The following is a 16,680-nucleotide window of genomic DNA, read 5'->3' as shown; positions in this document are numbered from 1 at the left end:
AGCTGGGGGTCGTCCCTCGATGATGGAGTTGTCCCCAGTGGGCCGGCAGAGCTGGGACCTGGGGGACAGTGACCTTAGGGGTTTCGCTGACGTACCCTGTGAAGGTGATGCCCCCTTTCCCTCAGTCCTCCGGCCCCCTGGTGGGTGGGAGCCCACACCTCGTCAGCCCTTAATACCAAAGAGCTGTCGGGCGGCCGTTTAGTTTATTTGTACCTGTGCCCACTGTTGATGGCGCATGATCTTCGCTTTCCAGGTGGCCATGTGAAGTCCCCTGCAGATGCATTTATTGAGGTCAAGACGGTGGCTTGAGACGGCCAAGCTAGTAACGGGGTGGGTAGGGCCCAGGTGGAGTGGAATGTGGGGAGCACCAGGTCCAGACCAGGTGCCAGACAGACCCTGGGCAGAGCTCTGCTTTTTGTCATTTGTCAATCAGGATCCACATGGGACATTTGTTTTGTTCTGTGGGACCCAATGGAGGAGACCGCGGACGGGAGCCTCTTGGTGGAGGGTGGACACTGCTTGCCAGTCCCTCCCATGGGATCCAGCAGGAAAAAAGAACAGGGATGTGCGCTTGGCCAAGCCACTGCGCCTTCCTCCCGCCCCGAGGCTCCCCGCAGGCGCGACTCCACCTGCCCCGGGAGCGCCCTGTGTGCCCACAGCCTCCTCTGCAGGATGGTGAGGTTGGGCTGCTGTGCCCTGGCTGCTTGTCCCCTCTGTCCTGCCCTGGGAGGGCCCGGGGCAGGTGGGTGGGCAGGGATGCTGGTGGGGCTGCCCGATCACCCCAGGCCCGCCCTTCATCTCTGCCCCCTGGCCCACTGCAGAGCCCACCCAGCCTCCACCCAGAGGGGCCCTGGGAGCCCCGGCCTGCCCTGCGGTCTCTGCCCAGGGACGCTGAAGCCCACTGACTTGCCGCTGGTAGAAGAAAAGGTATTTGGAATGAAACATGGGGCAGGAGGCCAGCAGGCGGGGGCTCTGGTGCGGCTGCAGCGCGGGTCCACTTGGGACCGGCTGCCCTTCGCCACTCTCCGGGGTTCACTGTGCGCCAGAGCAGGGGAGGCTGTCACTGTCTCCGAGAAGCACATTCTCAGTGTGTGTGTGTGATGGGGGCTGCCGAGAGGGGTGCTCCCAGCCCTGCCAGCAGGGCCCTCTCCATCGCAGTGGGTCGGGGGTCCGCTGGTCCCCTTCCTCCGCCTGGAGGGGTCTTATGGCTGCCCTGCCCCTGCCTCCCCAGGGCCTGGCCTTCCCAGTGCCCTCAGGTTCCACTATCTCACTCTTGGATGGGGGGGTGCCGTGGGATCGGGAAGGGAGGGTCAAGGGCAGACCCCTGGGCCTGCCTGGAGTTGCCCTCAGTAGCCGGGGGGCTCCCCGGGGCCTGGCAGTGCTTCGGGTACCCGAGCTGCAGTGTCCACATGCTGGGGAGTCGGGACCCCAGGTTGTGACCGGCAGACCAGGGGCTGCGCGGCCAGAGCTCCTCAGCTCAAGGCGGGGTCGTTCCTCATAATCCCACCCCCGGCTGAAGACATTCTAAGTGGAAAAAGCGTTGGATACCCCAACCAGGCCACCGTCACAGCTCAGCCAGGAGGGCCCTCAACTTTTCTCTGAACACTGACCGTAACCTGCAGTTGTGCAAAAGAAGCCCATCACAGAAGGAAGCGCTGCAGAGCCCTGTGGCTCAGGGGGCACCGCACTGAGGGGTGACGGGCAAGGGGGGTGGGGGGCGGCGTTCACATGTTGTAAAGCAGCCAGATCGTGAGCTGAGCCGTGGTGAGGTGGGGACCATCTGTATTTAGGGGTTACTGTCCAGAGTGTAGCACAGAACTGGGGGGGCACAGTGCTAGGAGTTAGGGGAAATGAGGCTGCCACCCCCAGGATCTCAGGGTCCATGCCAGGGCCTCTCAGTCTTGAGGGTACAATAGCGTGACCTGGGGGCCTTGTTAAAACCAGACGGCTGGCCAGGCCCTGGGGTTCTGATTCCTAGGTCTGTGCATTCCCAACAAGCTCCTGGGTGGTGCTGATGGTGCTAACCCTGGGCACCACACTTTGAGAACCACTGGTGTCCTCAGGTGGCTACAGTGGTCCTAGCTGGGACTGAGGCCAGAGACCATGTCCTCCTTATCCTCAGGAGCTGCCTCAGTACTGCATGGAAAGAAGCAGGACAGAACCTGGGGACTGTGGCACATGCCTGCAATCCCAGTGACTCAGGAGGCTGAGGCAGGAGGATTGCAAGTTTGAGACCAGCCTCAGCAACTTAGACCCTAAATAATTTAGTGAGACCCTAGTAATTTAGCTCAGTGGTAGAGTAGAGCATCCCTGGGCTCAATCCCCAGAAAGAGAGAAAAAAAAATCAGCAGGATATAAGTGGGCACTAAGTGACTGTCTAACTGTGCACGTGGGCCTGGGGCTGTGTGGAGACATCTCTGCAGGGTGGGAGCTGGTGGGGCTCTTGTTTCTAGGTGAGAAAGCTGAGGCTCAGAGAGGGCAAGTGCTCTGTCCAAGGTCACAGCCAGTGCCCCAGGGAACGGGCACCAGACCCAGATCTGGGGAACTTAACATCACTTCTGGTTTTACCTAGTTCTAGTCGCGTGAAGGGAAAGGACTGGGACGAAAGGGAGTGTGTGGCGGGAAGGGAGCAGGTGACAGAAAGGAGCCCAGGGCCTGGGGTGTGTGGGGGCATTGGACAGAGCAGTCACTCAAGTTGGGGCATGGCCAAGCCGGGAACATAGGCTCTGTCCCTCCCTGGCCTGATGCCCACCCCACCCTGGCTGCAGGGGTCTTCTTTGGCTAGGGGGCCCCTGTCTCCACACCCAGGCACACAGACACCTGCCTTACTGTGGAACGAGACATCTTTTCTTCTCCTTTCCATTTTTCAGGTCTGAACTAAGAGTCACCTTGTGGAGCCCTCCACTCCCAAACCCTAAGGAATTTTCCTGTGGGCTTGAGATTTAACCCGGAGCCTATAGGGTCCAGTCATTCTGCAGAGGGACCTCTGTAGAAGGTGCTGGAAAACTCTGAATACTGAAAGCGCTGCTTCAGAGGGCCACAGCAGAGTGATAAAACAGTAAAAATACAACATGCTTAGTGAAGTGTGCATTTCAGGCAAGTAACGCATAACTTGTGACAATAAACATGTCCCAAACATTGGATGGGATATACTTATGCTAAAAATTTTGGTCATTTGTCTCCAATTCTATTGTAACTCAGGGTCTTGAGTTTCACCGGGTCACCTTGCTTTCCTCCCCGGGTCATGCCCTCGTGGGCAAACTGCTAGTTCCCGAGCCCCTGGGGACAGGACCCTGATGGTCCAGGCCGGCCCTGCGGGAGCACCCGCAGCCCATGGCAGAGAACCCGGCGGGAGCAGGAGCTGGATCAACACATACCTGTTGCCAGGACCAGACGGAGCCAGCCCCTGGCCAGGTGGAGCTCTGTGCTCGCGCTCTCCTCCTTTCCTGCAAAGACGAGCGCAAATTAGCGGGAAGTCTTGGTTGGTTCCAGGGGCTGCTTTTCAATTCTTGTAAAACATCTGTGACTTCCTGCGCACCTACTGTGCACACAGCCTCACCTGTTCTCACACACACACCGCCTCTCACCTCTCGGCTGGTGGGGAAGGGATTCTTCCGCAGCCGGTGGAAGAGGCTGGAGAGGCCGCACACCTGGCCGCACACCTGGCCACAGGTGGCGCTGCTGGAGGCTGCGCTGAGGTCTTCCTCCAGGCTCGGGTGCTGCCAGCCCAGCGTCTCCCCTGTGGTGTGAATGGCGCCGGCTCAGGTTGCTTTGGTGACGGTCCTGTGCTGCCTTAATACGGCTCCTGCAGTCACTCTCTGGGTGGGAGGTGAGAGGAGAAGCCCTGCCCAGGAATTCTGACTGAAGGAGGCTTTGAGTGAAAGAACTCAAATCCCAGAGGGTTCAGGGAGGTGGCTGAGTTACTGTCAAGGCACCCGGCTGCACTGTCAGGTGGGACAAGGGCTTGAATCTAGTCCACACCATTTATTGCCCTTGTGGCTTTGAGCAAATCACTCCCACCCCCCTCCACCCAGGGCTGGGCATGAAGCCAGGGACTGGCCCACACTAGGCAAACCTGCCCCCTGCACTACGCCCCCAGCCCCAGGCCAGGCACAGCCTCCCTCCAGCTCAAACCCAAGGACAAGCTGCTGTCATGCAGATAATGTTCAAGGTGATTAGGGACAGGGAGTGGTCCCCCTTCCCTGGGGGGCCTGGACCCTCACCTGGACCTGAGGAGCCCCTGAGCATCTTTGCAGCCCAGGTTGCAAGGAGAGCTGTTGAGAAAAGGAAGCCTACTCAGGTCTGGGGCCCCGGGGTCAAGGTAAGCCAGAGGGACGCGTCTTGACCTTGACCTGCTTTCTAACTGGGGCAGGAGTCTCCCTCCCGCTTTTCAGGCTGTGGGACCTGGGGAGAGTGTGCATGTGACTGTGTCTCCGTGTGTGACAGGGGGCAGGGCCCGCTGGGGGGGTTGCTCATATTTTAGGGGCTTCCTCTGGCTGGGAAGGAGGTGCCATCCTTGCTCCTGGAAAGTGGCTCTGACCATTCCTCAAAATCACTGCCCCTAGGATCCTGAGGCCCTGCAGGCTGGCTCCTGCCCATGCCTGCCCCAGGACCATGGTAGAACCCTGGCTTTTCCTGGTAGCCCTCAGGCCTGTGCCCCACCCCTGCCAGGCCTCCTTCCCCAGCCTCAGGTCTCCTCCTGGGGGCTTCCCTAAGAGTCCTTCAGCCCTCAGTGTCCCTCCACAGGTCCCTCCGCCCCAGGGGTTTGCCCCATCTGCAGAGACTGTCCGAGCCCCACCCGAGGTCTGGTTCTGCTGGCCCCCTGGCCCCAGTTCCCCTCGGGAGCTGTTGGAAGCACTAAGTAAGGGCTGTGCTCACTGTTGAGGTTCGGATCTGAAAGGCCCCCCAAAGGCTTGACCCAGAGAGGTCCTGCCCGAGGTGGGATTTGAGCTCTGAGCGCATCAGCAGATTAACCTATTGGTGTCCTAATAATCTGCATGGATTCCTGGGAAGGGGCCTGGCTGGACAGAGCTGGTCACTGGGGTGTGCCCTGGGAGCCTTATCTTGTCCCTGGCGCCTCTCTCCCCCGCCCCCAGCCTTCCGGCCCTGACTGCACCTCCCCTCGGGCACAGCCGTGGAGTCGCTGACCATGGACTGAAATCTCCAAACCACGAGCCAAAGGGACCTTCCCTCCCCTCCGTTGCTCCTGTCAGGTGTTTTGGTCACAGTGATCAAAAACGACTAACACAGTCCCTAACCTGCGAGTGTGTTCAGAGCCCCTTCCTCCTGTCACCTGCTCCCTGTGAGGGAGATGGCCCTGCCCTGGGGCGTCTGTTTCCAGCCAGGTGTGTGTGGGCGCGGGGATGTGGGGTGAGGCGGGCACAGAGCAGGTGAGAACGGGAAGCCACACCACCTGGGCGCTCCCTCCAGCTCCAGGCTGCCCGCTCTCTCCTCCACGGTCCCTTCTGGATGTTAAGAGATTAATATATGCAAATACCCTTTTCCTATGGTGGGTTTAGCCTCGAACTCCGTGGATTAAGTGACTTGATTTAAATACATATTTGTCTCCCCCCCAACATATACATGTATAAATCCTAAACACTAAATAAAATCCCCTCATTTCCCATGAGCTGTGGAGCTTCTAATCCCCAGTCCTGTGGGCATTCCAGCAGTTAGGATGGTTCATGGGGCTGCGGAGGTTTAATGTGGAATATCAAATACCTGGAGTCAGAGGCCCTTAATGGAGTTGGCTAATACCTGCCTAAGGGGGTCGGGATAAGGCCGGAGCTGGAGGTGTGGGCCTCGGGAGGGAGAGAGGCCCATGACAAGTGACAAAGGAGGTGGACTGGATGAGTGGCCGCCTGCCTTGGGGCCTGTATTTGGATGCACCAGAGGGGGGCCTGGGCCAGACTGTGGGGTCGTGAGAAGCCACCAGGGAGTGTTAGGAACACAGGTGTCCAAGGAGGAGGCCTGGAGGAGACTCTTCAAGACCACCGGGGAGTGGGCGGGGAGCAACTCCAGAGGCCTTCCAGATGGTGGGCAGCGCCAAGGGGTCCTGGCTTGGGATGGGCCCTGACAGCAGGGGCCAAGGGCACCAGGATGGACTTGGCCACTGGCGACAGGAAATCGGTTTCCCCAGCAAATCCTGCAAACTCAGACCTCAGCTTCCCTGGAAAGAAGGAGCCCATGAGAACCAGTGGGCCATCTGTGGGGGCCACCTGCCCTTCAGGAAGATGAGGGACGGCCTGGGCACGGCCTCGGGTGCTCGAGAGGCAGGCAAGCCGCAGTAACACGCCCACCCTCCCTGAGACTGGATGGCCTGGGGACCCCTCCAGGCACCCCCTTGCTCCCCCCTCCCCCCTCCTGCAAGCCGAGGCTCAGAGGCCACCTTTGTGGTAACCCTGCCCTGAGCCACCTGCTCTGCCCACCTGGGTTCCGCTCTCTGTCTCCTTGTGCAGGACTTTGTGATTTGCTTTTTTCTTTAAGTTGTAGGTGGACATAATACCTTCAATTTGCTCATTGATCTTTGTGTGGTGCTGAGGCTGGAACCCAGCGACGACTCGCAAGTGCTAGGTGAGCGCTCTGCCACCGAGCCCCAGCCCAGCCCTGTAATTCACCTTTATGTCACCTGTTGACTGCATTCTCTCGCTTCCCCTCCCCTCCCGCCCCAAACCCCTGACAACCAATCTTCTGCTCTCTATCTCTATGGTTCTGTCATTTCAAGAATGCTGTGTAAATGAAGGCATACAATATATGATCTTTCCAGAGTGGCCTTTTTACTCAATGTAATACCCTGGAGATCCATTAAAACTGTTGTNAGAGGTAAGCTCTGCGGGGTCTGGTGTCGGGCCTGCCGGGGCCTGCCAGGTGCTGGGGACTGGCGACTGGATGAGCCCCCAGCCTCCCCAGGCCTGGGCCAGGCCCCGGCCACGAGCTGCTCCACAGAGGTGACCAGGGAATAAGGAACCGCCCAGGACAAGGCAACCCAGAAAGTCCTTACTGAGCGCCGCCCGCACAAAGGTCAAGCCCTGGGTCCGCGGTGGGTGAAAGGGGTAAGGAAGACCCAGTGTGGCCAAGGGGCCCCGCGCCCATGCTCTGCCCTTCTCTCCCCATGGCTCATCACCCCGGGAGGTGACTGTGGGGCGGAGCTTGGGGAGGCTGGGCGCTGGGCGCTGGTCTTGAGAAGATCTTGGACGCAGCTGTCTTTGGGGTGATCTTTATACAGCACGCGGCCTCCTCCGGCCACTGCTGGCCTGTGTGTCTTTTCCAGCAGGTTCTGTATACTTAAGGGGCAGCTCTGACTGTGTTCCTCTAACCCTCCTTTCCTTTCCTCTTGGTATTATTGTTGTTAATGTCAGCATTTAATGGTTGGTAAAGCGAGTAAGATACACAAGACCGACTTTTCACAGTTAGAGTTAATAAGGAGCCACTCTACATCAAACGTAGGAACTCGGCAACTGCGTAGGTCCCCAACCCCACACCATCGTCCTTACACGACAGTCGTTATATGTGAAGGTGAGTTTTACTTTAGAAAGTCCTGTGTATTTTGTAGAAACTAGGAGGATCTTTTCTGTTGTTCAGATAGTTACGCCAGTCCCTTTCCTGAAGACCTTGATTTCCATCTTGTCTCCTTTCTCTTTGGCCCGAAGAAATTCCTTGGAGCATTTCTTGTAGTGCATGTCTTCTGGTGAAAATTTTCTGATTTAAAAAAAAAAATCTGAAAATGAAACTTTCTTTCTTTTGGAATTTTATTTTATGCACAAAGAGCTAGCATGTTCTCCCTCATTGGGTGGCGTCTTGGGCAATCCATTTGAGGAAGACCACTTAGTCCAACTTAATGAAGCCTCTATTTTCAGCGTACTGATGGAAATACTGCTGGCACATGCCGAGGCTGTATATTCTGATGGGACCATGCAGGTTTAGGCTTATGAAGCAAGAGTAAGAACCCTGGCTGAATTTTTATGGGTGGCTCCAATAGAGCTGTTGGTGATCCATTTTGCTTTCAAGGGTGCAATGAGGCAAAAGGCACAACTTTTATTTGCAGAGGATATTTTAGCTGGGTATAAAATTCTTAGGTTGAAGTATTATTTTTCCTTCCTTTTTAAAAACTATTTTTCTTTCTGGTCCCAGGGATTGAACCCAGGGGCTTTTAACCACTGAGCCACATCCCCAGCCCTTTTTAAATATTTTTGTCTAGAGACAGGGTCTCCTTGAGGTGCTAAGTGCCTCACTAAGTTGCTGAGGCTGGCTTTGAACTCTCAATCTTCCTGTCTCAGCCTCCTGAGCCGCTGGGATTACAGGTGTGTGCCACCATGCCTGGCTTAAAAAAATAATTACAGATTCACAGGAATTTCCAAAAATCAAACAGAATTCTGGGTTCCCTTGCTAGTTTCCGTCAGTGGTTGTATCTACATGATAGAACAGTATCAAAGCCAGGAAATGGACATTGGTACAGCATGTAGAGTTCTATCTGCTTTGTTGTGTGTGCATATATTTCTGTCCCAATCATGATATGGAATTCTACCCTCATCACAAAGATCTCCTGCATGTTGCCCCAAACCCCTGACAACCAATCTTCTGCTCTCTATCTCTATGGTTCTGTCATTTCAAGAATGCTGTGTAAATGAAGGCATACAATATATGATCTTTCCAGAGTGGCCTTTTTACTCAATGTAATACCCTGGAGATCCATTAAAACTGTTGTATCAATGGTCCATTCCCTTTTATTGCCGAGTAATAATCCATGGTTTGTTTAACCACCCACCTATTGAAGGACATTTTGGTTATTTTCAGCTTTGGGCTATGACAAATAAAGTTGCTATGAACATTTACATTCCAGTTTTGGTGGGGATATGTTTTTCACTCTCAGGATAAATGTCCAGGAGCATGATGGCTGGTCATATGGTAAATATAAGTTTAATTTATTGAGAAACTACTAAATGATATTTTAAAGTGATTACAAATCTTTATTCCCAACAGTAATGTGTAAGCGACTCAGTTTCTCTGCATCCTCACAAGCATTTAATATTATTATTATTTTGGTTTTGGTTTTCTTGGTTTCACCTGTTCTAGTAGGTGAATAGCAATATCCCCCTGTGGCTTTAATTTGCATTTCCCTGATGGCTGGTTGAACATCTTACACATCTATTTGTCACCTGTATATCTTCTTTGGTGAACTGTCTTTTCAAAAGCTTTGCCTATATCCTAATTGGACTGCTTGGTTTTTTTTTTCTTTTCACTGTTGAGTGTTGAGTTTTGAGGATTTTTACACTATGTAGACGTAAGTTCTTTGTTAGATGGTTTGTTAGGGGATTTGCAAATACTGGTGGCCTTTCCTATCTAGGGGCTCTGCATTTGCAAATTCAACCAATTGAGGAACAAAAATATCTTTAAACTGTGTCTGTACTGAATGTGTACAGGCTCATTGTTTCTTGTCATTATTCACTAAACAACACATTACAACAACTATTTACATAACATTGAATTAGGTATCATAAGTAACCTAAAGATGACTTAAACTATACAGAGGATGTTCATAAGTTCTATGCAAATACTACATCATTTTATAAAGGGACCTTATTGGTATCCTTGGGGGTCCTGAACCCCGTCCCCTGAGGATACTGAGGGGCAGCTCCACTTCCTCCTGATCCATAGGTTGCTTTCCATCCCTTATCACCATTTTTGGTAGAATGAAAAAAATCTAAATTTTGATGAAGTTCAGTTTGCTAATTTTTTTTCTATTATGGATTATGCTTTTGTGTTAAATCTCAGAACTCTTTGCATAGCCCTGGATAATAATGATTTTCTTCTATTTTTTTTCTAAAAATTTTATAATTTACATTGTATAGTTAAGATTGCATCCATCCTGAACTGATTTTGAACAAGGTGTAAGGCTCAGTCCAAGGCACCATCTCTTTTACCTGTAGCAGTACCATTGCTGTGTCACCATTTGTTCAAAGGGCTATTCTTGTGTTATTGATTTGAGTTTGTACCTTTATAAATGTGATATATATATATATATTTTTTTTTGAGGATCTTTTTTTGGTTCTCTGACACCAACACTACACAGTCTCTGCCACTGTAGCCGTATCATGTTTTAAAACTGAGTAGAATGATTCTTCCTACTTCATTATTAGTGTTCAAAATTATTTTAGGTAGTCTATTTCGATTTTTCCATATTTTTTATGGAAAAATTAATTTGGAATACTATTGTTTGTATCCTCAAAATATCTTGCTTGAGGACTGGTGCTGTGGCTCACTGGTAGAGCGCTCGCCTAGCAAGTGCGAGGCCCTGGGTTCAATCCTCAGCACCACATACAAACGAAATAAAACGTGTTGTGTCCAACTACAACTAAAAATTAAATATTAAAAAAAAATATTGCTTGAATTTTGAGAGGAATTGCATTAAACTAATGTACTCATTTGGGAAGATTGACTTTTATACTGTTGATGCTTCCAATCCATGAATATAGTTCATCTCTCTGCTTATTTTTAATTTTTTTTCATCAGTGTTTTGTAGTTTTCAACATATAAGTCCTGTGCATCTTCTGTTACTGATCCCTAAATGTTTTGGCTTTTGAGTAATTGTGAATAGTATTATGTTTTTACTCTTAGTTTCCACATGTCCATTACTAGTACATACATACAATTTGATTTGGGTTTTTGTAGGTTAGTGCTGTGTCCTAGCCGGGCATGCCAGGCCTATAATCCCAGTGGTTCGGGAGGCTGAGGCAGGAGCATTGTAAGCTCAAAGCCAGCCTCAGTAAAAGTGAGGCGCTAAGCCACTCAGTGAGACCCTGTCTCTAAATAAAATACAAAATAGGGCTGGGATGTGGCTCTGTGGCTGAGTGCCCCTGAGTTCAATCCACGGTATCGAAAAAAAAAAAATGTGTCCTTTGGCCCTGCTGAACTCATTTATGATTCTGGGAGATTTTTGTAGATTCCTGGAAATTCCCATACAGACCACCATGTCATCTGCAAAGAAGAACATTTTTATTTCTCCTTTTCTAGTTCGCCTGAATTTTATTTCCTTTTTTTTTTTTTTTTTTTTGCCTTCTGCTCTTGCAACATCCTCCAACAGAGACAGATTGTGGGCGTGGTCCTCCTCACCTTATTTCCAATCACCCCTGAATGATGTGGATCATAGAGCTGTTGGGAGACGTTTACTATCAGGTGGAAGAAGTCCCCCGTCTTCTAAGTTTTCCTGACGCTTTTTCATTAAGGGGTGTGACATTTTGTCAAATGATTTTTTTCATCAATTACTATGATACGGTGGTTTTTCTTCAGCCTGTTTTGTGGTAGGTTATATTTGTTGATTTAGAAATATCACACTAGTCTAACATCTCTAGAGTAAAACCCACTGTGTTGTGACGTTTGATTCTTTTTACATATTGCCAAATTCTATTTGGTAGCGTTTTGTTAAGGATTTGGTCATCTATACTCATAAGGGATGAATAGAGTATATAGTGTGAGTATAATACGTGGTTTTCTTTAATGTACTGTCTTTGTTTGATTCTGGTACTAGAGTTAAGTAGCCCTCCTCAAATGAGGTGGAGAGTGTTCTTTTTCTCTCCTTATGAATTCAGATTCTTTATCAGCATTTATGTGATGTATTTCGTGTTGTCTGAGTTGAGTGTAATAGCTTGTGTTTTCTAAGGAGTTATCCATTTTACCTAAGCTATCGAATTTATGTAAAAACTTGTCTATAACATTCTCTTATAATCTTTTTGATGTCTTTAGGTCTATGCCGATGTCCCTTGATCCATCCCTGGTAACTTGTGTCTTCTCTCCCTTTTCTCTTAGTTGGTCTTGCTAGATCTTTCACCATTTTATTGATCTTTTTTTTCAAAGAACCAGATTTTTGTTTCATTGGTTTTCTTTATTTTCCTGAATTAGATTTTATTGATTTTGCTCTTATGTTGGTACTTTCTATTGTTTATGTTGGCTTCATTTATTTATTTATTTATTTTTGCTGCCTTTTTCTGGTTTCTTAAGGTGGAGATCAGAAGACGACTCAGGCTTTTTCTATGTGTGGGGCGGACGCGAGGGCTACAGATCTCCCTCTGGGCGCTGCTTTAGCTTCATCCCACAGAGGTCGACAAGCAGGCTTTGGTTTATCCCAGTTCTGTTTTTTGTTTTCGATTTTCTTCCAGACTTCTCCTCTGACCTATGGGTTATTTAGCCGTGTGTTGTTCAGTGTCCAAGTGTCTGGAGATCACCCTGTTATCTTCCTGTTATTGGTCTCTACGTTTATTCTGGTGTGTCTGAGAATGCACTCTGTATGATTTCAATTCTTTTAAATCTGTGGAGATGCACTTGAGGCCAGGACGGTAGCGTATCTTAGTAATGTTGTGTGAGCAGCTGAGCAGGTGTCCTGTGGTTGTTGGGGAGATGGTTCTAGGAATACCGACTGGATTCCGGTGGTCGATGCTGTTATTGTGCTGATTTGCATCTGGTAGTTCTGTCAGTTGTTGAGAGAGGGGTGTGGCCCCAGCTGGGTCTCCTTCCAGGTCTCTTTGTTTTGCTTCACATATTCAGATTGCTTCACACATTGTTTGATGCGGACTCATCAGAATGACTGTGTCTTCTTAGGACTTGACCTTCCATCCTTATTTACTGTCTCTCTTTGTTTCTGGAAGTCTCTTTGCTCTTTATCTAATATTAATATCACCACATCTTTCTTTTGATTGATTTTGCAGAGGGTATATCTTCATCCATGCTCTGGCTTTCAGCCTACCTGGGTTACATGGACAGCCCTCGACTTACAATGGTTTGACTTTCAAGTTTTGGACTTTACAATGCTGTGGAAGCAATGTGGACTTGATAGAAACCATACATTGAATGTTGATTCTTGATCCATAGGATGACACTTTCACAGTGATGGGCAGTGGCAGCAAACCACAGCTCCCAGTCAACTGCAGGGTCACAGAGTGAACCACCAATATTCTACAGTGTACCGTGTTGCCAAGCTCCAGTGTCAGGTAAGTTAGATATTTTAAATGCTTTTCCCACTTATATTATTTTCAGTTTATAATGGGTTTATTGGACTATAATCCCACTGCAAATTAAAGAGAATCTGTATTTGAAGTAAATTTCTTACATTTATAGTTGGGTCATTTTAAAAATTCACCCTATACTAGCCTGGCGCAGTGGTGCACCCCTATAATCCCAGTGGTTCAGAAGGTTGAAGCAAGAGGATCACAAGTTCAAAGCCAGCCTCAGTGACTTATTGAGGCCCTAAGCAACTTAATGAGACTCTGTCTTTAAATAAAACATTAAAAGGGCTGAAGATGTGGTCAGTGTTTAAGCACCCCTGGGTTCACTTCCTGGTACCAAATATAAATAAATAAATAAATAAATAAATAAATAAATAAATGATTTAACCCTACTACTTCTCTATTTTGATTAATGAATTTAGGCCATTTGCATTTAATGTAATTATTGATTTATTAGGGCTTAGGTCTGCCATTATATTTTTTTGAATTTATTTTTAGTTATGCATGGACACAATATCTTTATTTTGTTTTATTTATTTTTATGTGGTGCTGAGGATCGAGCCCAGGGCCTCACATGTGCGAGACATGCACTCTGCCCCTGAGCCCCAACCCCAGCCCTGCCTTATATTTTTTAGATTTATGTTTATTTCCTCTCTTGTTAAGTTCCCTCTTCTTTTTCCCTTGACTTCCTGTGGATTACTTAAATTGAAAAAAACATCCCTTTCTCTAACATTTTAAGGGCTTCTTTAATTATTACCCTGTACACACATAGCTTATTGCAATGTACTTGTGTTGATATTTTGCCAATTTGACTGACTATAGAAACCTTACCTCCATTTAGCTTTCTTTACCCTCTCTGTCTGGGCTTATCTTGTTTCTGGTTGGCTCAGCTTCGTGAATCTCTAGGGTTGTATCGTTTGGGCTCCCTAGACCAGCTCCATGGACACTAGTTTTGGAAATATTCATCTATAATTCCTTTTGCCCTTATTCAATCATGATCTCTTTATCTTCTCCTTCCCGAAGTTCTGGGATTCTTTTTTTTTTCTTCTGTGTTCTGATTGGGTCATTTCTTCTATCTTCAAGTTTACAGATCTTTCCTTAGATACTCCATTCTACGTGTCTCTCATGGAGTCCATTTTAAATTTTAGTTATAGTTATTATATCTTCAGTTCCCAAATTTCTACTTTTTCTTATTTATATCTTCTGTTTTATTGTTGAGATGTTTTTCTCTCCATTTGTGTCAGGTGTATTTGTGATTGCTTGTTGAAGCATTTTGATGCTTTCCATTCCTGGTGAGATGATTCCAACACTCTGTGTCATCTTAGTGTTAGCCCTTGTTTATCCTTTTTTTTCTCACTTCAGTTGAGATTTTCTTGATTTTTGGTAGGACAAGTGATTTCCCGTTGCATTCTGGACATTTTGGGTGTAACATTCTGGGACTGTGAATTTTATTTACATCTTCTGTCTTAGCTCCTTTGACAACATATTGGTGGAGTGGAGAAAGGACTGTCTTAGCAGGTGGGGACGGAAACCCAGCATTTCTCATCAGATTCTCTTGACACTCAGTGGAGATAAGAAATGCTCCTGCTGGTTGGGGTGGACATTTGGGCTCCCTAGACCAGCTCCATGGACATTGCCTGTCTGTGTGTGGGGGGGGGAGGGCCCCTCATTGCTGCTTCCTCTGGGTTTCCACTGACACCCTGGGAGGTGGCAGGGTGAGTCCTGCTGGGAAGTGGTCAAAGTCCTGGCTCCTCCCCAGGCTTCCCCTGTGCCACTTCAAAGGTGAGAGGAAGGCTGCTGCATTGCCTCAGGGTGGGAGTGAGTCCCGGCTTCCCTTGTGACTAAGTGATGTCCTGGTGAGAGAGAGGAAGGGAGAAGGGGACTTGGTTGGCCCTGGTGTCTAGCTCCCAGTGTCCTTCTGTTGACAGCAGCTGGCGTGGGGCTGTGGTTTCCCTGTGGTGCTGGTCCAGGTGAGGGTTTTGCTGTTGCTGTTGGAAACTTCAACTTGCTGGACTGCGCCCTTCCCGGTGTCTTGGCTGGAGAGCGCAGGGTTTTCTTGGGACTTTCGTGTGTGTCTGCCCCTGTTGGTTTTTCTGGGTTGCAGGTTCTTCAACTTCTATATCTCCAGAGAAATAGGAGGCAGGAGAAACATCCAGGCAGGCCTCCGTTTCCCCTCTCCCCTCCACTCAGGAGCCTCGTGTTGTTCTACAGTCAGGACCCTCAGGTGAGGGGAGGGGAAGGGCCTGCACCGCCCACCCCGGGGGGGGGGGAACGGGAGCTCTGCAGTGGACACTTTCCCCTTTCAGCGCAGGATGGGCGGCCCCTTTGTCTCCACTTCCATTATTTCTGATGGTGAATGAGTGGAATTTCAGATCGTTGTTTTCTGTTTGTAACGGGTCATTTTTCTCTGGCTTCTTTCAGGATTTTCTCTTTCACTTTTATTTTCGGCAGTTTTAACTGTCAGGTGACTGGGTGTGGTTTTATTTGTGTTTGTCCTGCTTGAGGTGGTCTGAGTCAAAAAGTTTGGATGATTTCTGTCCATTCTTTCTTTTTTCTTTTTCTTTTTATTAGTTATTGATGGACCTTTATTTATTTATTTATTTTTATGTGGTGCTGAGCCACAAACCAGCCCCTACCATTTCTTTTTGTTTTGTGTTTGTTTTTGTTTTGTACTTGGGATTGAACCCAGGGCCTAATGTATGATAGGCGAGTGCTCTACCACTAACCTACTTCCCCAGCCATTTTTTTAAAAAATACATTTTTAGTCGTAGGTGGACATAATACCTTTATTTTGTTTATTTATATGTGGTGCTTGAGGATGGAACCCAGTGCCTCACACACGTTAGGCGAGTGCTCTATTGCTGAGCCACAACCCCAGCCCTCCCCACTCATTTTTATGTTTTATTTTGAGAAGGAGCTGACCTCAAAATTGCAATCTTCCTGCCTCAGCTTCCTGGTTAACTGGGATTACAGGCATGTGCTAACACACCCACCTGGCCATCACCTCTTGAATATTTTCTTCTGATCCATTTCATGTCGCTATTAAGAAAATTAAATTAGTAGTGGTTATGGTTTAGATATTAGAGTTCCCCCAAAAGCTCACGTTTGTGACAATGCAAAAAAGTTTAGAGGTAAAATTATGAGAGCTTTAACCTAATCAGTGCATTAGTCCCCAGATAGGTACTAACTGGGTGGTAGCCACAGGCAGGTAGGATATGTCTGGAGGAAACACACACCTGTAATCCCAGCATCTCGGGAGGCTGAGGCAGGAGGATCGAAAGTTCCAAGCCAGCCTCAGTAAAAGTAAGGTGCTAAGCAACTCAGTGAGATCCTGTCTCTAAATAAAATACACAATAGGGCTGGGGATGTGGCTCAGTGGTGGAGTGTCCCTGGGTTCAATCCCCAGTACCCTCCTCTCAAAAAAAAAAAAAATTGTTCTTCTTGGGTCTTTTGGTCACAGCAGTGGAAAAAGCTGATTAAAACAGAAATTAAACACTTAAATTAGAAACCTCTACACCCAGATGGCTTCACTGGTAAATTCTGTCATCTATTAAGGCAGAACGACACATAAACACTTTCAGAAATCAGAGAGAGAAAAAGCACTGTTGCTTATTAGGTGAGGCCAGAGCAGCCCCGATGCCCAAACCTTCCAGACACGGAAAGAACGAAAACACAAAGACACTGA

The 16,680-nt window shown here is 48.6% G+C and overlaps 1 pseudogene; it reads right to left on the bottom strand.

The window, feature by feature from the left end:
• Positions 1-7,824: 7,824 nt before the first annotated feature.
• LOC107152228 lies at positions 7,825-7,995 on the bottom strand (annotated as a pseudogene).
• Between the last annotated feature and the right edge of the window lie 8,685 nt (positions 7,996-16,680).

The sequence above is a fragment of the Marmota marmota genome, unplaced genomic scaffold (assembly GCF_001458135.2).
Source record: "Marmota marmota marmota unplaced genomic scaffold, marMar, whole genome shotgun sequence".
Lineage (NCBI taxonomy): Eukaryota > Metazoa > Chordata > Mammalia > Rodentia > Sciuridae > Marmota > Marmota marmota.
Note: the sequence above shows the minus strand (reverse complement) of the source record. Positions and strands in the feature narration are given on the sequence as shown.